The sequence below is a fragment of the Dasypus novemcinctus genome, chromosome 3 (genome assembly GCF_030445035.2).
Source record: "Dasypus novemcinctus isolate mDasNov1 chromosome 3, mDasNov1.1.hap2, whole genome shotgun sequence".
Lineage (NCBI taxonomy): Eukaryota > Metazoa > Chordata > Mammalia > Cingulata > Dasypodidae > Dasypus > Dasypus novemcinctus.
Window position 1 is genome coordinate 141,902,747 of NC_080675.1, and position 23,184 is coordinate 141,925,930.

The 23,184-nt window shown below is 38.6% G+C and overlaps 1 protein-coding gene across 2 annotated transcripts in view; it reads left to right on the forward strand.

Moving 5' to 3' along the window:
* IQCH (IQ motif containing H) overlaps positions 1-23,184 on the forward strand; it is a 310,616-nt gene that overhangs the window by 102,522 nt on the left and 184,910 nt on the right. The gene's annotated exons all lie outside the window — the stretch shown is intronic.

Below are 23,184 nucleotides of genomic sequence, written 5' to 3' on the forward strand. Positions count from 1 at the left end.
CCTATTCTTGCCTTTGACTTGCTGCTAAATGTCCCAAAGCAAGGATGTTAGTTCCTTTATGTTGTAGGGTTTTCTTAGATTTAGGAGCAGTCTCCATTTCAGTTGGAAAATTATTTTATTTGAGATCTTTTCTCATAGTTAAAAACTTACATATATTTTAAATTACTGAGGTCATAGCTATACATTTTTAACCTTTGGCTTCTCTCAACAGTTCTTGAATTTATGCTTCAGTGAAATCAAAATTAATTTTAGAACTAAATTCCAAAGCCATTTCTAACCAGCATAATAGTCTTTTAGATTAATCTTCCAAATTTCCTACATGGAAATTTTCAACTGCCTACTTCTTTCTTATGACCCTGAAACACATTTTTTTGGTTTCCTTATATGTGCATTATGCTATTCTAACAGGTTTAGTTTAAGAACATTTTATCATAAAAATGCTTTCGTAGCCTAAGAAATAACCAGAAAGTTAGATATTTTTATTCCTGCTGAAACTTTATTTAAAATGGCACTATGAATAAGGTGAAAGTGTTTTCATCTGTTTTCCATGAGCCCAATGCCCTTGAAATAAAAATATTATTTCTCTGGCTGTACAGACAGAAGCAGATTTCCCTTTTGTTGTTAGTGGTTTTCCCTTTCAATCTAGAATTAGTATTGGCTTAACTGGTGGAGTGCAGGGGCTTTGTAGCCCATAGCAATTGCTGCATTTCAGGCAAACTTTTTCTGATGAGTGTTGAAGTTTTGAAAGGCACGTCTTTAGATTTAGACAGGATTATGCTTTGCTTTAATGACTTTGAGTGAAGATTCAGACATAAATAGAGAATCAAAATTATATGCAAAATTTGAGGCTAAATCCTAGTCATTTATTGTATTTTTTTAAAATCCCAAATGGGATGAGAGCCTTGGAATTATGCTCGTGGTCTTTAAACACAGAGGCTTTGGGAAAAATCCTAGTTTGCCTTGTATGACATATAGATAATGAATACTTGTTTACTATATTAAAGATCCCTCCCTTTATTTTTTCATAAAACTTGACTCCATAAAATTCTACACGAGAGCACCTTAAAAATGCATGTGCATTATGTCCATTTTGCTCAAACTGACTCTGGGCATTTCATTTAAAACGGTTGACCCCATCATTTTATATAGATATATATAATGGTATTAACTGAAAAAAATAGTATTTTCCCTTTGGATTTATAAAATAGAAAAATTGTACAAAAAGTCCTGTGAGAGAAATATTTGGGTGTTGTTTTTAAACAATCATGTAGAATATTTGTGAATAAATAGTTGTGACTTACCACCTATAAATGTGCTTTTGAAACCACTTACCCAAAATGAAGCCATGTGTCAAGATTGTGATGTGTAGTCATTTAGAAAAGTAGCATCGAGGCTCATCGTTTTTAGAATCACTAAATACTCAAAGGGGATTATAATTTGTTTACTGAGGGTCATGTATTTCCTTACTTCGTATGAAACTTGCAAAGCTTGTCAAAAACCTGCTAATAATCCTAGGTATTTGTGACAGAGAAAATTTGAATATGTAGCCAATTTGTATTATTAGTCCCTAGAAAGTTGGTATTTTCTCCATGTCTCTTAATAATAAGGGACTGATAAAAGGATTTTTAGTGCATTGGAAACACTTATACCTTATAAACATACTCTCTCTCTCTCACTCGTATCACAAAACTGCTATCAGAAATTTATATCTTGTAACTCTTATGTAATTTACAGAAAAGTATGAAACTCACTGATCATTTTTTTCAATATCTGCTAACTAAAAAACCAACAGCCTTCTTTTCTTTTGAGTAGGTCTTTATAGGTATGAGAAGACAAGAAGAAATCCCTGATCTTGTTTATATTTACTCACTGACATTTAGTTCCAGTTACACTTTATAATGCAACACATTAACAAATCTACAGAAAATTTGACTTTGATTTATTTTTGTTAAATAAAAAGGGTTTCTTAAAAGGCTTGAAACATGTATCTGTTGATATGAATTTTAAAATAAATATTATGAATGCATAACAAAGAGCCAAACAAAACATTGCTTGGAGTTGCTGCACAAATAACTCTGATTATAACTGTTATGACCTAGAAAAGAATCATAAAAACATTTTTCTTTTTGGCAAGATATGAGTTGTTGTAGAATTATACCAGTTCTTTGGTCCCACTTTCCAAATAAATAAATATATAATGCAATGTAAACTTAGAATCTTTTATTTATTCATGAGGTTGAATTTAATACTATTATGATTTCTAGATTTTATGAGTCATATGTTATGCAGTGTTTTTCAGTAACTTAGTTGGGTAGCAACCACACTTCACAAATCATAGTTTCATTCTTCACTGTTTAGCTTGGGATGTACATAGTAATCTCTCTCTCACTGAAAACACATTCATTTCTGAAATGATAAAGTAATGGAAAGTGAGGCAATTGTGTAATGTCAAATGATTAGAAGAAGCATCAGAAGTAAGAGGTGGGGGCAGGGAAGGGGAGAAAGAAGGATGTTCTCAAAACATGATTGTGTTTTAAGCCCATGCATATGGCCACAATTACAGTCACAACATAATTTGGCAACGGTAGCAGAATTAGATTTAAACAAATTGATGTTACACTGCAGTAATTCAGAATGAGCTTGTTGCATTTATAAACCATAACAAGAAGCAGAGTGAATTAATAAACCCTTCTTGTCACTAAAAATGAAAAAGGGAATAATTGCTGAGATGGAGTTAACTTAACAGATGACTATAGTCAGCATCCTTTCAGCCTAGATATGGGAAACTGAAGGTCACCCCCATCTCAGACGACAAAGAGGGAACATTTTGTTGGTAAACAAATTAATCTTTTGAAAGGTCGCCATTTGTTTTAGGTTTTTATCCAGTTCTTGTCATCTGGAATCAGAGATTGACTGTCACTTCACTAGGCAGGGGTGCAGTTGAAGCAGACAAAGCCGCTTCTGTACGTATCAGCATTCCTTGACAAAACTCTGTGCCTGATTGTGATGCTATGGGCTGCTGGTTTACAGCTGTCTCCGGACAAGAACGGAGGCCCACCCCTGAATTCCAATAAGACGGGCCTGCCTATTCCTCCTGCTGTAAGCTGGCCCTCTGCCCACAAGTAAAATGTATTGTAGTTCAAGCCAGCAATTATCTCTTTTACTTCCTTCTGTGCTGCTTCTGTTCCCTTTTTCCAAAAACAGATGTGGGTGTTCACTCAAGTTCTGCATCTATTCTTTCTCACACCTGCCAGGGCAGAATTTTGACAGAGGTAGAGTTTGGGGGAGCCAGCAGACAACAAACACATGTAATTTCTTTGAGAGCAGCTAAAAAACGTTGATTTTTCAGGATGTGTGGAGTCAGCATCATGGTCCCCCTTCCCCCCTTTCCCAGGAGCATTTGGTAAATTAAATTAGTTAAACAAAAGGAAATAGCTTTAAGGACATTCTGAAATGCCAGATCTCTTTATGACACAGTCATTACTCAACGACTGCTATGACACGCACAACATCCTCACTTCTTTCTTTCAAAGAGAATTCTCTTTTCAGGTTGCTTAGAGTTTTCAAAAGAAAAATCAATGACTCTGCATGTTCCTCCCAACTGACAGCCTTTTATAAAAAGCATTTCACCAGTATGGTGGTTTATTGCATTTGTATGTTATTTTTGATATTTAGAATTTAATTTTTTTCAAAGATTTATTTTTTATTTATTTCTCCCCGCCCCACCCCCCCCCCAGTTGTCTGCTCTCTGTGTCCATTCACTGTGTGTTTTAATTCATTATTAGTTTGGAGCAGTGGAAAATCTGAACAAAGCAAGTGATGTTATCATTGGCTGATGTGCAGCGCTCTTACAACAGCCTCCATTCTGGGAGTAGAGAGAGTCAATTAATGTTCATATAAAAAATCTAGCTGGAGTGAGTTCCTCAACTTCTTTAGAACACCCTTTCTTTAGTTTCTCTGCTGACATTGTGCAAGCATTCCCAAATCAACTGTATGCTGAACTCAGAGCACCTTTTAGTTCTTAGCATAGTGATTCTGGGTCAGACTGGTGTGAATTCTTACTAGAGGGTGGACCTCAGAAAAATCTCCATTTCCTCAAGTGTAAAATGGCAATAATAGTATCTATCAAAAGACTGTATTGAGATTTAAATGAGGTGACTCCAAGTACTTCACAAAGGTCCTGGTAAATAGGAAGTGCTCTGCAAATGTCAGCTATTACTACTGGCAATATTCACAAATTGTGTATACTGTGCCATGTTTTATGTTGTCCTTAAAACTTACGTTGTTATGGTACAGATGCAAGAGTGTCCTTTGTTAGCTTGAACAAATGTGTATCACTACTGCAGAGTTTTGGGAATGTGAAGAAACGTGGGAAAAATACAGCTGAAGTAACCTATGGACTGTGGTTAGTAGTAATGATATTCTTGCTTCTATGCAAAAGATGTACTGTGCTGATACTAAAGGTGAACCAAAAGTACACTATGGACATGGTAACAATCAGATGATATTTTATCTGTAGCAAATGACACACCACATTGAGAAGTGTTGATGGAGGGGTGTTGTTTGGGAATTCTGCACATGTGCATGATTGTTTTATAAGTTTACAATTTCTGTCATAAAAAAATATTTTAAAAATAATAACAGGGTGGGTTGGGGGAAAAACACACCAAATGTAAGATAAGGACTATGATTAGTAGTAAGATTTTGACAGTGTTCTTTCATAGTTTGTGACAAACGTCTCATGACAATATGACAATGTCAGGTGTTGGTGAAGGGTTGATGTATGGGACCCCTGTATTATGTTATGCATGTTTGCTTTGTAAGTTCACAACTTTTACTACACACTTAATTATTTATGTATGTTCATATGTAAATGATATAAAGATAATAATAATTGGGAGGGTTGGGGGAAATACTTGTTTAGTAGTAATATTTTGACAATGCTCTATTTTTTTTAAATTTTTTTCTTTATTTTCTTTTAAATGTTGACAATGCTCCTTTAATCATTAGTTAAAAAGGTTTAAAAAACAATGCAAATTATTGGTGGTAGGGTGAGATGTTATATATGTTTGATGTTATATATGTTTCTTTTGTAAGTTCACAACTATTACATACTTTTTATTTATGTATGTTTATGAGAGATATATTTCAATAAATTTTTTTAAAATTAAAAAAAAACAAAAACAAAATAAAACTTACATTGTTGTAGGAGTCAGGGAAGGGAAGCTAAATATTGCTGAGATTTCTTCCAGGAGTTCTATTTAATATTTCATATGATTATGATTATGCTTTCTTTCCCACACAGATCTGAGGACAGAGACATTGTTGTCTATTCTGTTTGTTTTCCAGATCTCTCACCAGACCACGCAGTGTTTTGCACGTAATAGGTATTCAGGAGAAAGCTTATTTTGCTCCCTCATCTGTCCAGTCTCTGCATTAAAACTATATAGCCTGATTCTGTTTAGAAGTGAAGTAATGATTTTGCTGACTCCTAGTAGATCTGGTTGCATAGAACTTGCTTCCACTGGTTCATCTGACAGGATTTACCTGGTGAAACATCCTGGCTCCTGGATTCTTGTTACAACTCTCCCACTAACTAGCTGTTTCCAGGAACAAGTTACTCTACCTCGCTTATTCTCATTTTCCTGAGTCTGGTGTGATGGGAGGGTTTGGAGCTAAGTAAATTAGAGTTTAGGTCTTACCTCTGCTGAAGATCTCAGGTTCTCAGTTTCCTCTTCTATAAAGTCAGGATAATAATGCCTACTAGACAAGGGTGTTATGAGAATTATAGATAATATATTAACGTTTCTTGCACATAGTAGGTGTTTGATAAGGTTCCTGGCTTTCTGAAATAATGAATTAATATTAAAAATCCCAGACTTCCTTCTCTCCTCTTATCCCTGTGCTTTCAGAAAAGGATCTGATTTGGTTCTTTTCACACTCTAGGATAAATGTGCGATAAAGCTTAATTGTTCCAGAGAACCCCAGATGAGTTTCAGGAGCATTGCAAGCATTTAATTTAATTTTTTTTTATATTTATTTAAACTATTTTCAAATGTAACAAAGAACAATGCATATATACTTAAGTTAGGCACCAAATTTTAATGCACTGGATGCCGTGAATGGGTTAATTTATTCTCTCAGGCTGTGTGTGTGTGTGTGTGTGCGCGCACGCGTGCATTTGAGCCTCATATAAAGATGTTTTTTATTAGGTAGGCTATAGCTTTGCACTAGTCATATTTCGAAATTCAAATATGCTCATATATACTCTCCTAAAATTATACAAGTAAATAAGTGAAAATTAAATGAACTAATACAGGCAAAGTTCTTAAAACAATGTCTGGCCCTTAGTAAGTACTCAATTAAATGTTTAGCTAGTTTTAGATACTATGCTAAATATTTATGTATGTTACCTTATTTTACCCTTCCACCTGTAAGGTGTGTCCCATTACTACAACCATTTTACAGGTGAGGAAACAAACTAGGATTAAGTTACTTCCCTAAGGTTATGCAGCAAGTAGGAGAGCCAGGATTCAAATTAATTATTAAATCTATTTGTCAAATCCCCTCGAATTGAGTACTTACTAACTAATCCTTAAGTATTAAGGAACATGGGCTATCATTAGATATTGTTAGTGATTCTATCTTCAAACAAAAAATCCTTAGTACCCTAAATTTTAATTGAAGAACATCCTGAGATTACAAGTACTGTAACAAATTGTTAGCTATTTGAAACTTCTTATCTGATTACATCAGAATTTTCTCTGTCTTATGCAGGCAAAATAAAATATGGAAATAAATTATAGGTTATAATGGACTCAAGACTGCAATTATTACCTATAACTCTTGATTTCATAATCTGCTTTCACTAAAACAGCCTATTGTTTCCATTGTTTCCATTTGTTATATATAAAATTCAACACATAAAATTATACTAAATTCTCAGAAAAACTTGCATTTACTTTACATGTCAGCATTCTATTTAAGGTTGCATTTTGGAAAAAGTTTTTACTACTGAAAGAAAATTTCAAAATCTTTGCCATAGGGTATTACCTCTTCCATTGGTACTTGCGTTTTAACAAGAGCAAATCCTCTATTTAATTAAATCAGAGGAGTTATACTCTATTAAGGGATTTCAAGCATGACTGGACAGGAAGAAGAGGGATTTGGGGGGATCCAGGAAGAGTCTTTGCACTGCCCTAACATCATCCCTAGTCAATGCCTACCTGCTAACAGGACTAGCTCTGCTCCCTAATATGATCTAGCCCCTGTTTACTTTGTGACTTGAGTTTTGTTTCATGCATTTTTAAAAATGTCATTCTGTGGAGTCCGTAGGTTTTACCAGACTGCCAAAAGGATCCAAAGCACCCCTTTTTCGGGTTGCCCCAAAAGTTAGTACTCTCTGTGATAGAACATCTTTTCTTCTACTTCAGGGGTTCTCAAAAAGAGGTCCATGAGCTTGAATTGAAATTCAAAAAAATATTATTCTTGTGGGGACATGTTGGCATGGATGTGACATATTTATTAAATAATACACAGTATAGTGTGGACTTAGTAAGGGTCCATGGTTTTCACCTGACCGGCAAAGGGGTCCATGGAACCAAAAAGGTTAAGAACCCCTGCTCTACATAGATATCCAGTGTAGGGGGACTATGTATCAGTACAGGGAGGTGCCCTGAGAACTGTATTCCTTCAGGATGAAATATTCACTTCTCTTCGTTGGTAGTTGAGGAAACCTACCCAAAAGTGGACAATATCTAAACTGCTCCCCAAGATTTCCATAAGAATTGTATCGCCATAAGTAAAAATATAAAGGTCATACTTTCACCCAACTACTGTTGCTTTCTTATTGCAAAGAAAATGGAACAGCTACAGAAGTGGTAATGCAAGCAGCATTATATTAAGTGTTTCGTTTAAAATGAAGCAAAAGAAAACTACTACAGCAGATAGCACAATCGCATTAGCCACAAGAGAAGTGGGCCTAATTGAATTGTTTTTATCATGGCCCAGGTTAATTATCTACTTAGAAGTACTTGAGATGAATAAATACTATTGCTGTTCTCCAATATGCTAACTCATTGTACCTTAAACTGTGCTTGAATTCAAGTGTACATTCCTAGCCTTTTAAAGCCTCTTTGGTAGAACAAAATTAAGTACCCATAGACTAAAGTGGTTTACCCTACACTTTCTTTAAAAACATAGTCTCTGAATCAGAATGTGTAATGTAAACCCACAAGATATTTATTTGGAGAATTTCCCTCCTATTAGACTGTAAAGTTGGAACAACATGCCACCCAAATACAAACTCAGAGTCTTTTTGATTTCCATCTCTGTCTTCAAAGATAGCCTGAATAAATCCATTTATGGTTGGCAGCTCTGAGATCTGAAAGCAGCCATGTACATTCTAATGGAAAGGGTTGTAGATGAGAGTCAGAGGACTTAGGCATCAATCCTGCCTCTGCCTCTGCTATAACCAAGTTATCTTAGCTATGTCACTTAATCTCATTTTCAATAAAGACTGGAATTTCTCATTTGTGTATCAAGGAGATAAATTGGCTTGCCCAGAGTCATTGCCAGGGCCAGAGTGCTGATTGTCTCCCATATTAATGCTCTTTTGGTGCCTTGAGGAACTGCCACCCTCTTGAGAGACAAAATAGTGATCAGTATAACTGAGGAATGGAGGCAAGCCTTACGTTAGGCCTTAGCAAAACAGATGAACATGGCTAAAGAAGTGGCATTTTAAGCACTAGAAGAAATACAAGCAAAGGCATAGGCAGAGAATGATGAGAGTAAATGAGGATGCTTGAGGCTTTACAACAGGGAAAACCAAAAGATGGGGCTTGATGTGGAGGGCCAACTGACGGATGGCCTTGAATGGGCCACTGAAATCTAAGTGTGTGATCTCAGTTTCAATCATAAAAGGAAGAGGTAAAAGTGACAGCTTCTGAAATTCAAATTTAAAATTTTCCTGAACAATCTCTGTCCCTAGAAATCCTCATTGGTTATTAAACTTTATTTCTTCTCCCTTTGGCTATAGAGTGATAGTCCTTTTTCAAATAGCATTATCTCCTGAGCTTGTTAGATGTTCTTGTCCCTGTCTTATCATAGTTCTATAAGCAAAACCTCTTCCTGATGGTTTACATACAACTCTCTGTCCCTTTCATGTGAATGGCCACTGTGGTAGATTAAAAATGTTCCCCAATTTAGACATGTTCTTGGTCTTGATCCACATTCGTGTGGGTATGAACCCATTATAAATAGGATCTCTTGAAGATCTTATTTTAGTTAATGTGGTCCAGTTGAATGAGGGTGGACTTTAATCTAGGTTACTACAGACCTTTATAAGTAGAAGAAATTCAGACAGAGAGAAAGCCACAGGGAGAAACCAGGAGCCAGAAGTCAATAAAAAACAGAAGAAAAATGGGAGGACATTGCCATGTGACAGGAGTGTGACAGTTTGAAGTTCTGTGAATTTCAGAAAAGAACATGTTCTTTGAATTAATGCATTCCTGTGGGTGGGGGACCATTTGATTGTATTAGATTCAGTAAGAGAATTTTTATTAGATCACCTTTTTTTTCATCTTTCTTTAAAAAAAAAAAGATACATAGATCACATACAATGTTACATTAAAAATATAAGAGTTTCCCCATATACCCCACTCCCCACACCCCCCATTCCTCCCATATCAACAATTTCTTTCATTAGTGTGGTACATTCATTGCATTTGATGAATACATTTTGGAGCACTACTACACAGCATGGATTATAGTTTACATTGTAGTTTAATAGTTTACACTCTCTCCCAGTCCATTCAGTGGGTTATGGCAGTATATATAATGTCCTGCATCTGTCCTTGAAATATCATTCAGGGCAACTTCAAGTCCTGAAAATGTCTCCACATCACACTTTTTTTTCCCTCTCCCTGCCTTCAGCAACTCCCATGGCCACTGTCTCCACATCAGTGATATCATTTCTATTATAATTCTATAGTAGAATACCAGTAAGTCCACTCTAATTCATATTTTATTCCTCCATCCTGAGGACCCTGGGATGGCGGTGCTCATTCTACCTTTAAATTGAGAGGGGGCTTAGATCCCACATGGCTGATGGAAGAGATTGTCCTGCTTGCAGTTGTAGGCTCTCTCAGTTCCTTGGTATGGTGGCTAACCATCCTCACCTCCTTGTTAGTTGACCTGGGTAAGTCCAACGAACTGGAGAGTAGGTCTTGCAACTCTTTTGAGGCTCAGGACCCAGATGGCACATGGACAGTCCAGAGATTCAAGTCTCCTGGGCATACATCGATCCCAACGCCAACCATAGGTTCAATAAAAGTGACAGAAGAGGCATGTGTAGAGAAGTCACATCTGAGCACAAATTCCAAAGTAGAGCCCACTGGCAAGGCACTGAACTCCAGAGCCATCTGCCATGACCAGAGGACCTGGGTGTCTCCATAACCCTCAGGAGCACCAGTACCTGGGGTTATATCTACTTTGGCTATCTCTGAGATCCTGCTGAAACGTGCGTAAGTGTGACCCCTCTGATGACCTCCCAACTCATTTTGAAGTCTCTTAGCCATATAAACTCATTTGTCTTTATCATTTCCCCTTTTATTCAAGGTGTTTTTCTAGTTGCATCACTAGCCAGAGTTTGATAGTAATCCCTTGACACCAGGGAGGCTCATCCCCAGTAAATCACCTTTTGATTAGATCACTTGGCCCTTTGATTGGTCTATGTCAGTGAGGCATGACCCAGGTTAGGTATCCACCCTCTTTGGGAGCCTTATATAAACTGAGAACTGAAAGTAGAAACACACAGAGAGAAAGATAGCCACCATTTTACACTACCATGTGAGAAAGAACTCCAGGAACATTTCTAGCTGCAGAAAGAGAAACCCCAAGAGGCTAAGAGAGAGGCTGCAGGCTAGAATTAGTGAGGCCCTCAAGAGGCTAGGATCACAGAGCAGCTCGAAGCTGAAGGAGTAGGTGAGCCTGGGGGAGAAAACAGAGACTACCAGATACATCGTTTTGCCTTGCCACTTGGCAGGAGTCCAGGATTCAGCAGGAAGACAGTATCTTCACAACCTTGGTACTGTAAGCTTTTACCCTAAAAAATTAATTTCCCATTATAAAAGCCAACCCATTTCTGGTATTTTACATCGGAGGCCTTATCAAACTAAAAGAGCAGGAATCCAAGATATAAGCCAGGGAACCCTAAGGCTTGCTGGCCAGCCAAAATGCTTCTGATCCCAGGAGGAAGAAAGCCTTCTAGTCAACAGCTTGGTTTGGACTTCCGGCCTCTAAATCTGAGAGTCAATAAATTCCTGTTGTTTAAGTGAACTCTATGTGTGGTATTTGTCATAGCAGCCTGGAAAACTAAGAAAGCCCCTCAGGCCTGGCCAATCTAGCTGGATAACTGGGATTTCTTTTCAACCTTCTTTCTTTCTGTCCTAATGATGAATACCCCACTGCCACATAGGAAACTACCTAGCCCCACCCCTCACCTCTCCCTCTAGTTCAGTCAAAAGCAGGACTTGGGTCAAGAATAGTGGCAAGAGAGAAGGGTCGTAAACAGAAGTGATTGGTTCTCCCTTCAAAATCACTTTCTGCCCTCTATATCCCCATTGCCAATTCTCTAACTTCAGCTCTAGACAATATGAGTCCCTTCCCGCAATCTCATCCTTTCACCACTTCCCTGTGGCCACATCTGTTCATGCAAAGAAATGCCCAGGAGACTATCTTAATCCAAGTGTTTCCTGAAATATTGTTGTGTCTCCAAACTTATCACCTGTTTGTGCTAAATGAAAAATAAAGGAAGAAGGTGGTATCATGGGATAGTCTTTTTATTTCCTGACTGACTCCCATTTTTGCAAGAAGTAAAAGCCCTTCAAAAACTTCCAAAATGTTCCTGTTTAGAATGGGAATCACAAACTTGAATCTGCTTGGGACAGGCTGGCAATAAAAGATTGAAATGAGTGGCTGTCAAGTCTAGGTCTGCATTACTAGAGTACTACACTAGAGAGATAAATCCTACCAACTTGAGGCAGCCACCTCAGCTTTAACCCTTTGTAGCTGGGTTTTCAAACTAAGCTGAAATTTCGTATTCACATTGATATGAGAAAGATACTGATTTTAAGTATTTGCCCAAATAATTTAAAGCACACTATGCAGTTCAAAGAAAGTAGTCTCCAGGCTGTACTCAGCTTGCAGGCCAGCAATTTGCATTTCCTGCCTTAGAAATACCAGGAGGTATGGTTTTAAGGTATGATAATACTGGTGTAAAGTAGGGTGTTGACTGGCAGCTTAGAGGCCCCTGGAATGCTCTTACTTTAGTACAGCTCCAGGTTTGACCCTCAATTTCATAGTTGAAACTGAAATTTAATGTCAGGGCACCCACAGTTGGTTAATCACTTGGGTGCAACTGAACACACAAGGGACTAATGTATAAACTTGGAAAGCCACTTTATTTATTCTAAGGAGAACTAAAATGGTCAAGTAGAACTGAATGTTCAAGTCAGCCTAATGAGCATATTGTATCCCGATTGGAAAGCTGTATGGAAAGCCCCGTTAGAAGGCTGGTTAGTGAACAAGGGACTAAGGATAATTACTTGAATGATCTTCATGGTGCGTGGCATCACACATTTATAATCTGATGCATCCATCTGTGAAGCTACACCTGCCAAAAGGATATTGATTTTTTTAAAAATAATTTGGAGCTTTTTTTTTAAAGATTTATTTATTTATCTCCCCACCCCCGTTATCTGTTCTGTGTGTCCATTTGCTGTGTGTTCTTCTGTGTCCGCTTGGATTCTTGTCAGCGGCACTGGGAATCTGTGTCCTTCTTTGTTGCGTCATCTTGCTGCATCAGCTCTCTGCGGCGCCACTCCTGGGCACGCTGTACTTTTTTTGCAAGGGTCAGCTGTCCTTGTGGAGCTCACTCCTTGTGCGTGGGACACCCCTGCGTGGCTTGGCACTCCTTGCGCGCATCAGCACCGCGTGGGGCCAGCTCACCACATGGGTTATATATATGGTAGGCGGACACACTATCAGTTGAGCCAAATCCACTTCCCAGGATATTGATATCAATACATCCAAATAGAGCGAGTGCTGTATGGATACTGAGAAATTCTTTTTTTTTGTAAAGTTTTATTTTACTTATTTATTCCACCCCCCCCCTTGCCACTTGTGCTCACTATCTGCTCTCTGTGTCCATTTGCTGCACATTCTTCTGTGTGTGCTTGTCTTCTCATCTTCTCTTTAGGAGGTACCAGGAGCCGATCCTGGGATCTTCCAACATGGGAGACAGGCACTCAATAGATTGAGCCACTTCAGCTCCCTGGTTTGTTGTGTCTCTCATTGTCTTTCCTCTTTATCTTTTTTTTTTTTTTGCATCATCTTGTTGCATCAGCTCTCCACATGGGCCAGCTTGCCTTCACCAGGAGGACCAGGGAACCAAACCTGGGACCTCCCATGTGGTAGACAGGAGCCCAATTGCTTGAGCCACATCCTCTTCCAACACTGAGAAATTCTGATTCAACTTTAGTAATAATAATAGCTACTATCTGCTTGGAGTTTACTATGTGTACTATGATGCAGTATGCTGACCTCCTTATATCCATGGTCACATTTACCCCAGTGGGATAAGTGATGGTGTCCCCATGCTACTAGTAACTTGCTCCAGTCATACAATTAATAAATGGAAGAGCCCAGATTCAAATCCAGGCCTGATTCTAAAGCCTGTGTCCTTAACTATTGCCTTCCTTTTAAAAAAAAAAAAAAAGATTTTATTATCTGCCCCCCCCCTCATTGTTTGAGCTCACTGTCTGCTCTCTGTGTCCATTTGCTGTGTTCTCTGTGTCTGCTCGTCTTCTCTTTAGGAGGCATTGAACCTGGAACCTCCCATGTGGGAGAAGTGCTCAATCACCTAAGCCACTTCAGCTCCCTGGTTTGTTGTATCTCTCATTGTCTTTCCTCTTTGTGTCTCTTTTATTGCATCATCTTGTTGCATCAGCTCACTGCACCTGCCCACTGTACCAACTCCCTTTCTCCAGGAAGCACTAGAACTGATCCTGGGACTTCCCATGTGGTAGGCGGAAGCCCGATCACTTGAGCCACACCCACTTCCCTATTGCCTTCCTTTTGACTAATTTCTGGCTATCAAAGACCACTTGCCTTCACTGACATATTGCTTCTTGGATAATACTAAGTAGACTACATTCCTACTTGGGGTCTGGGGTCTTTTAAATCAACATCTGTATGGAGCCAATCTCATACATCATGTATTCATTTTCCTAGGTTAACACTCAGAGTTGGCAGTGGGTCGGGGAGGCTGTGCCTCCTTTTGACTACTCTATATTTTTTAGCTAAGTAATTACACCATTCAGAGAAGGAGAAAAACCCTAACTGGGAAAAAACCAGAATATTCCATGAGGAGAAAGAGAAGGAAAAGAAAAGAGGTGAGAGGGAATGCATACATAATGAGAAGTATTCTTAGGGGATTACTTGGCAAGATACTCTATTTCCCTTATCTCTCCACGTTCCCCCAAGTGACTAGTAGCTAGTAGAGGAATGAATTCCCCTTTCCCCATGCCTAGCTGGTGAGAGGCCCAGATATGCTCAGTGGTTAGCTTCAGTTGTATTAATATCTCACAGGAGCTTCCCTGGGGACCTAATCACTTATTTTAAGATTGTTCCTTTTTTTTTTTCAAACTATTTTTTTATTCTGTTTTGCTTTTCTTTTTTCTTTTTATACTTTTTTTATTAAAGTTAATAGATCACAAAGAATGCTACATTAAAATACATTAAAAAATATAAAAAACATAAGAAGTTCCCATATAACCCACCCCCTACCCTCCCACTCCATCATTTTTGTAAATTGTGGTTTTTTTTGAAGATTTGTACATCACCAAAAAAAGTTACATTGAAAAACATAAGAGGTTCCCATTTACCCCCATCCCCCCATCCCACTCCTACCACACCAACAACCTCCCCCATCATTGTGGCACACTCATTGCACTCGGTGAACACATTTTGGAGCACTGGATAATAGTTTACCTTGTAGTTCACACTCTCCCCCAGTACATTCAGTGGGAAGCAGACATGGCTTAACTGATAGAGTGTCTGCCTACCATATGGAGGGTCCAGGGTTCGATCCCCAGGACCTCCTGACCCATGTGGTAAGTGGCCCATGCACAGTGCTGCTGTGCGCAAGGAGTGCCATGCCACACAGGGATGCCACTGCGTAGGGGAGCCCCACGCACAAGGAGTGCACCCTGTAAGGAGAGCCGCCCTGCATCAAAAAAAGCGCAGCCTGCCCAGGAGTGCCACCACACTCACGGAGAGCTGACGCATCAAGAGGATGCACCAAAAAAGGGACACAGTTTCCCATTGCCGTGGGATAATACAAGTGGACGCAGAAGAACACATGTCGAATGGACACAGAGAGCAGACAAGGCGGGGGAAGGGGAGAAAAATAAATAGAATAAATCTTAAAAAAAAAAAAAAAGATTGTTCTTAAGAAAGCCCTTTTCCATTTCTAACCTAAAAGGGACCAACCATTGCAGAAGGCTATCAGAAGAAGTTGTAAAGTGAAAGTTTCCACCACGAGAAGGAATCAATGACCAAGAAAACATTATCCCAACATTCTTTTCTCCACTCAAGGTGTGCATTCTAATATTTGTTTAGTTTAACATGACCATAATGCAAGGGGGTGGAGGATTGGCTTTTTCAGCAAAGGGTTTTAAAAATACTATAACCCTCTTGCTTCCATATAAACATGGAAATTCTGAGGGATGTAAAATTCTCAAGGTTAAGGAATGAACAAACATAAAGGGGAATGCAACTATGAACTAAAGTAGACTTATTATTCTAGTAATGGAAGAACATGTAACATCGATATGAAGGCAGTGATCACTAGAGTTTCTGAGGGAGGGAGAGTGAAGAATAGGTGTAATAGGGGACATTTTTGGGACATTGGAATTGTTCTGCATGACATTGCAATGATGGATATAGGCCATTATACATTTTGTCTAAACCTGTAAAATTGTGTAGTGCAAAGTGTAAATCATAATGTAAACTATAGACCATGGTTAGTAGCAGTGCTTCAATGTGTGTTCATCAATTGTAACAAATGTACCACACTAATGAAAGATGTTGTTAATGGGAAAAAATGTTGGTGGCAGAGGAGGTAGGGTATATAGGAACCTTGTATATTTTCGATGTAACATTTATATAATCTAAAATGTCTTGGGCAGCAGACTTGGCTCAATGGATAGGGCATCCACCTTCCACATGGGAGGTCTGTGGTTCAAACCCCAGGCCTCCTTGACCGGTGTGGAGCTGGCCCATGTGCAGTGCTGATGTGCGTAAGGAGTGCCCTACCACGCAGGGGTGTCCCCCGCGTAGGGGAGCCCCACGTGCAAGGAGTACACCCCATAAGGAGAGCTGCCCAGAGCAAAAGAAAGTGCAGCCTGCCCAAGAATGGTGCCACACACACGGAGAGCTGACACAGCAAAATGATGCAACAAAAAGAAACACAGATTCCCAGTGCCACTGATAAGGATAGAAGTGGTCACAGAGGAACACACAGCGAATGGACACAGAGAGCAGACAACTGGTGGGGGGTAGGGGAAAGGGGAGAGAAATAAATAAAAAATAAATCTTAAAAAAAAAAGGACTCTAAGATTATACTATGAACAATTGTATGCCAACAAATCAGAAAACCTAGACTTTCTTAGAAAGACACAAACTACCTACGTTGACACAAGAAGAAAGAGAATATCTTAACAAACCAATTACTAGTAAAGAGATTGAATCAGTAATCAAAAAACCTCCTGACAAAGAAAAGCTAGGACCAGATATCTTCACAGGGGTATTCTACCAAACATTCCAAGAAGACTTAACTCCAATTCTGCTCATACGTCTTCCAAAAAATTGAAGAGGAGGGAACATTCTCTAATTCATTCTATGAGGTCAACATCACCCTCATACCAAAACAGATAAAGACACCACAAGAAAAGAAAACTACAGACCAATATCTCTTATGAATATAGGTGCAGAAATGCTCAACAAAATACTAGCACACCCAATTCAACAGCATATTAAAAGAATTAGGAGGATTGTGGGAAGATGGTGGCAGACTAACAGGCAGAGCTGAATGTTCTCACAAAAAACAATGCAGAAAGGGCCAAAAACTGTCTGAGGAACTTGCTTAAAGGGTCAGCAGATGAGGATAGTGCTTCACAACTCCCAGGAGGTTGAGAGACAGAAGAAGAAACCAACATGACAAACATGAGTTACCAAGTCCCTGTGGTGACCAGGAAGGGCTCCCCTCCACCACCCCCAAGATATTAAGCTCAGATAAAATCCTGACTTGTTGCAGCCAAATGAGAGGGGAATGGACAATTTCCTCCCTGTCAGCTGTTTCAAGGGAAAAGAAAGGGGAGGTCAGGCTGCTTCTCTTCAATGAATTTGGCCAGCAGAGCCCACTTTGAATCTTTGATCTGGAGATTCAACACAGGAACACTGGAAAGCTGAGACTGAAACCCCTCAGGGGAAAGGTGCACTGATGAACACCATCTGCTGGCCTGTCTGAAAATTGCATGGACAAAAACTGCCACACTCTCTGTATCCAACCCCTGGGAGAAAATGTGTCCCAGAAGTAAGTCACTGACCTGATTTTGAAAACTAAGCTGGGCAATTTTAAAGACTGCAAATAAGTTGAACCAAATATTGAAGAAGAACTGTGAAAAAAGGTAGACAAGAAAGAGAAGTTAGCCCTCAGAGTAAGTTCACCAACATATTCAGATGCTTAGATATCAACAAACAAATACAAGCCATACTAGGAAATAGGAAGAGATAGGCCAAATATCCTGAAGAGATACAGGATTTAAGACAATCAGTGATAATCACACAACTTTCTAAATTACTTCAAAGAATTTAAAGAAAATATGACTAAAGAAATGAAGGATATTAAGAAGACACAGGGAGAGCATAAAGAACAATTTGAAAGCCTGTAAAGAAAAGTAACAGGTCTTATGGGAATGAAAGACAAAGTGGATGAGATTAAAAATACATGAGAAGCACGTAAGAGCAGATTTGAATTGCTCGAAGACAGAATTAGTGATTTCAAAGATAGAACATCTGAACAGGAAAAGACAGGAGACCAGAAAGAGAAGAGAACGGAAAAAATGGAACAGAGTCTTGAAGAATTGAATGACAATGTGGAATGCATAAATATTGGCATTATTGGTGTCCCAGAAGGAGAAGAGAATGGAGAAGGCACAGAAAAAATATTTGAGGAAATAGCGGCCAAAAATTTCCCAACCCTTATGAAGGACATAAATATCAATAACTAACAAGGACAATGTACCCCAAACAATAAATCCAAATAGACTTACCCCAAGACACCTACTATTCAGAATGACAAGTATCAGAGATAAAGAGAGAATTCTGAAAGCAGCAAGAGAAAAACAAAGCATCACACACAAGGGAAACTCAATAACATAAGTGCCAATCTCACATCAGAAACCATGGAGGCAAGAAGAAAGTGGTATGATGTATTTAAGGTACTGAAAGAGAAAAACTGCCAGCCAAGAAATTCTCTATCTGGCAAAGCTGTCCTTCAAAAATGAGAGTGAGTTCAAAGTCTTCATAGACAAACAAAAACTGATAGAATATGTTACCAAAAGACCAGATGCAAGAGATACTAAAGGGGGTACTGCAACCTGAAAGAAAAAAACAAGGGTGAGAGATTTGGAGAAGAGTTTAGAAATGAAGGTTTTTAGAAAGGGTGAACTAAAATATAAGAAGACAGACAATAGAACGATATGACAATAGAAAGCCAAAGGACAAAATGGGTGAAGTAAGTAATGCCTTTACCATAATAACATTGAATATTAATGGATTGAACTTCCCAATCAAAAGACATAGATTGATAGAATGAATTAAAAAATATAAGCCAACTATATCTTGTCTACAAGAGACCCACCAAAGATGTAAGGACACAACCAGGTTAAAAGTGAAAGGTTGGAAAAAGATATTCCATGCAAACAGTAAACAAAACAGAGCTGAAGGAGACCAGATAAATGTAAAATAACAACCTTACAGTATGCGAACACAAGCTACTCAGTGAAACTGGCAAATTGTTCCTGTGATCAGTATTGTGTAACTTTTCTTATACAAAATAAACACTTGATTTTAACTGAGGAGGGCTAGAAAGAGATATATTTTTGAATACTTCATTTTTCTTTAACCTGTTCTTATTCATACTCTTTAATTAAAATAATCTATCTGGATCAATAATGATTTAGCATGACTACTGTTAAACAAGATTCTGAGTTTTTCTGCCACATAAAATTGTGAGTTGGCAAATTTGTTATCTTCTGTAATTCATTCCAAAAAGATGTGAATAATTCCTAAATAGGAATTTGATTATCTAGAAAGAATTATGGCCTAAATGGAAATTAAATAACTAAACCAATAATTTGTTTCATTCGTAGAGATTATTGTGTCCAATAGTTAGAGCTGTAAGATAAAAATTAAAGTTATTGTTATAACTAATTTCTACAATATTTGAATTATTATTTACATTTATAAAGGTTTGTTGGTATGTTATCTATTTTTTTTAATTCATTACATTAAATCAAATGGCCTTGCACTCTTTTTTAAACTTTGTAGTTTCTTTCAATCTATTTTTCTATTTATTTTACAATTTTACAATAAAGGACTTTTTTTTTCTTATCTCCCCCCCGCCCCCACAACCTGCCCCATTGTCTGCTCTCTGTGTCCATTTGCTGTGTGTTCTTCTGTGTCTGTTGTATTCTCATTAGGCAGCTCCAGGAACCCATCTTGGGACCTTCCAGAGTGGCAGAGAGGTGATTGTTCTCTTGCTCCACCTCAGCTCCCTAGTTTGCTGCATCTTATATTGTCTTTTCTCTGTGTCTCTTTTTTGTTGCATCATCTTGCTGCATCAGCTCTCCATGTGAGCAACAGTACTCCTGGGCAGGCTGCACTCCTGCGTGGGTTTTCACTCTTTGAGCAAGGGGCTCTCCTTGCACAGGGGGCACTCCTTGCATGCAGCAGCACTCCTGGTGGGCCAGCTTGCCACACAGGTCAGGAGAACCTGGGTATCGAACCCTGGACCACCTATATGGTGGCAGAAGCTCTATCAGTTGAGCCACATCCATTTCCCAATAAAGGACTTTTTAACAGCTTAAAAAAAGAAGCCTGGGAAGCAGCTATGGTTCAAGCAATTGCACTCCTGTTTATTATATGGAGGACCCAGGTTCAATCTCTAGGACCTCCTGGTAAAAAAAGAAAAGAGGTGTCCCAGCCCTGCACGGTGAGGCACAGGCACCTGTGTGGCGCAGAGAGGAGCAGGCCCCGGTGGGGCAAAGCATTTCACCAAAAAGATGATGACACAACCAGATAGGGAAAAAAAGCCATTGATTATAACTTTGGATAGATCAGATGGTATGTGAATATATCTCAATGAAACTGCTTAATAAACAAATAATTGTGCAAGGATAGCCAGAAATAGCAGCTATGTAAAGCAGGGGGAAAAAAGAAAATGAGAGATGAAGAATTTTCTTATTTGTTTGTTTGTCTGCTTTTTATTATTATTGAAATAATGAAAATGCTTTAATAATGATTGAAGTGATGAATGCACAACTATGTGATTATACGAAATATCATTGATTGTACACTTTGGATAAATTGTATGCTTTATTAATATGTATTAAGAAATTGATTTGTTTAAAAAACAAATGAAAAACCTCCCAAAGATGAAAAGGTGGCTTCACAGGTGAATTTTACCAGTCATTCAAAGATGACCTAATACCAATCTTGCTCAAGCTCTTCAAAAAAAATTTAACAGGAAGGAATGCTACCAAACTCATTTTATGAAGCCAATATCACCCTAATACCAAAACTAGATAAAAATACTACATAAAAAGAAATTTACAGGTGGCAGACCTGGCCCAATGGTTAGGGCATCCATCTACCACATGGGAGGTCTGCGGTTCAAACCCCAGGCCTCCTTGACCCATGTGGAGCTGGCCCATGCACAGTGCTGATGCACGCAAGGAGTGCTGTGCCACGCAAGGGTGTCCCCTGCGTAGGGGAGCCCCACGCACAAGGAGTGTGCCCCGTAAGGAGAGCCACCCAGTGCGAAAGAAAGTGCAGCCTGCCCAGGAATGGTGCCACACACATGGAGAGGTGACACAAAAAGATGACACAACAAAAAGAAACACAGATTCCTATGCTGCTGACAACAATAGAAGCGGACAAAGAAAACAACACAGCAAATAGACACAGAGAACAGACAACCAGGGTGGGGGGGGAGGGGGAGAGAACTAACTAACTAAATAAATCTTTAAAAAAAAAATTTACAAACTAATGTCTCTAATGAATATAGATGCACAAATCCTCAACAAAATACTTGCAAAAAGAACCCATACACACATTAAAAGAATTATACACCATGATCAAGTTGGTTTTATCCCAGGTATGCAAGGGTGGTTCAACACAAGAAAATCAATTAGTGTAATAAACCACATTGATAAATTGAAGAAGAAAAATCACATGAGCCTCTCAATTGGTGCATAAAAGGCATTTGACAAAATACAGCACCATGGGAAAAGGATGTGGCTCAAGTGATAGAGCTTCCACCTACCATATGGGAGAGCCTGAGTTTGATCTCTGGAGCCTCCTGGTGAAAAAGAAGAGAAAGCATGCCTGTGTGGTAAGCCAGTGCCCGCACCAGTGCCCTCGTGGTGAGCCAGTGTCCCACACAAGTGAGTCATACAGCAAGATGATGATGCACCAAAAGAGAGACAAGGTGAAACACAGCAGAAACCAGGAACTGAGGTGGCACAATTGACAGAGAACCTCTCTCCCCATCAGAAGTCTCCAGGATCGAATCCCAGTGAATCCTAGAGGAGAGAAAATGAGAAGAGAAGACAACACAGTCAGCAGAAAAACAGCAGGACAGGAGGAGGGGAAGGAGGGGGAATAAATAAATATATATTTTTAAATTCCTAATCCAAAGTCTTTAAAAAAAAATTACAGCACCTTTTCTTGATAAGAACACTCCAGAAGATAGGAATAGAAGGAAATTTTCTTAATATGGTAAAGTGCATAAATGAAAAACCTACAGATAGTATAGTATTCAATGGTAAAAGACTGAAAGTTTTCCCACTGAGATTAGGAACAAGACAAGGATGCCCACTGCCACCATTGTTATTCAGTATTGTGCTATAGATTCTAGCTAGAGCAATTAGGCTAGATAAAGAAATAAAAGACACCCAAATAAGAAAGGAAAAAGTAAAACTTTCACTATTCACTGATGATATTATCCTACATCTAGAATCTCCTGAATTAGCCACAACAAAGCTATTAGAACTAATAGATGAGTTCAGCAAATTGGCCCAATACAAGATTAATAAGCAAAAATCAATAGTGTTTGTATACACTCTGATATGCATACTGAAGAGGAAATCAGGGGAAAAAATTCCATTTATGATAGCAACTAAAACAATCTAATATTTAGGAATAAACTTATCCAAGGACATAAAGGACCTGTAATCAGAAAAGTATAAAACGTTGCTAAAAGAAACTGAAGAAGACTTAAATAAATGAAAGGACATTCTGTGTTCATGGATTGGAAGTCTAAATATTGTTAAGGGAAGCAGACATGGCTTAACTGATAGAGCATCCATCTACCATATGGAGGGTCCAGGGTGCGAACCCCAGGGCCTCCTGACCCCTGTGGTAAGCTGGCCCACACGTGATGCTGCCACATGCAAGGGGTGCTGTGTTATTCAACATTGTACTGGAAGTTTTTCCCAGAGCAATTTGGCAAGAAAAAAATAATGACATTCCAACTGGAAATGAAGTAGTAAAACTTTCCCTGTTTGCAGATGATATGATCCTATATACAGAAAATCCTGAAAAATCCACAACAAAGCTCCTGGAGCTAGTAGATGAATTCAGCAAAGTGGCAGGGTACAAGATCATCACCCAAAAATCAATAGTTTCTATACACAAGCAACAAACAATCAGAAGAAGAAACCAAGAAAAAAGTTCCATTCACAAAAGCAACCAAAAGGGTCAAATATCTAGGAATAAAGCTAATCAAGGACGTAAAGCACTTGTACTCAGAAAACTACAAAACATTGCTAAAAGAAA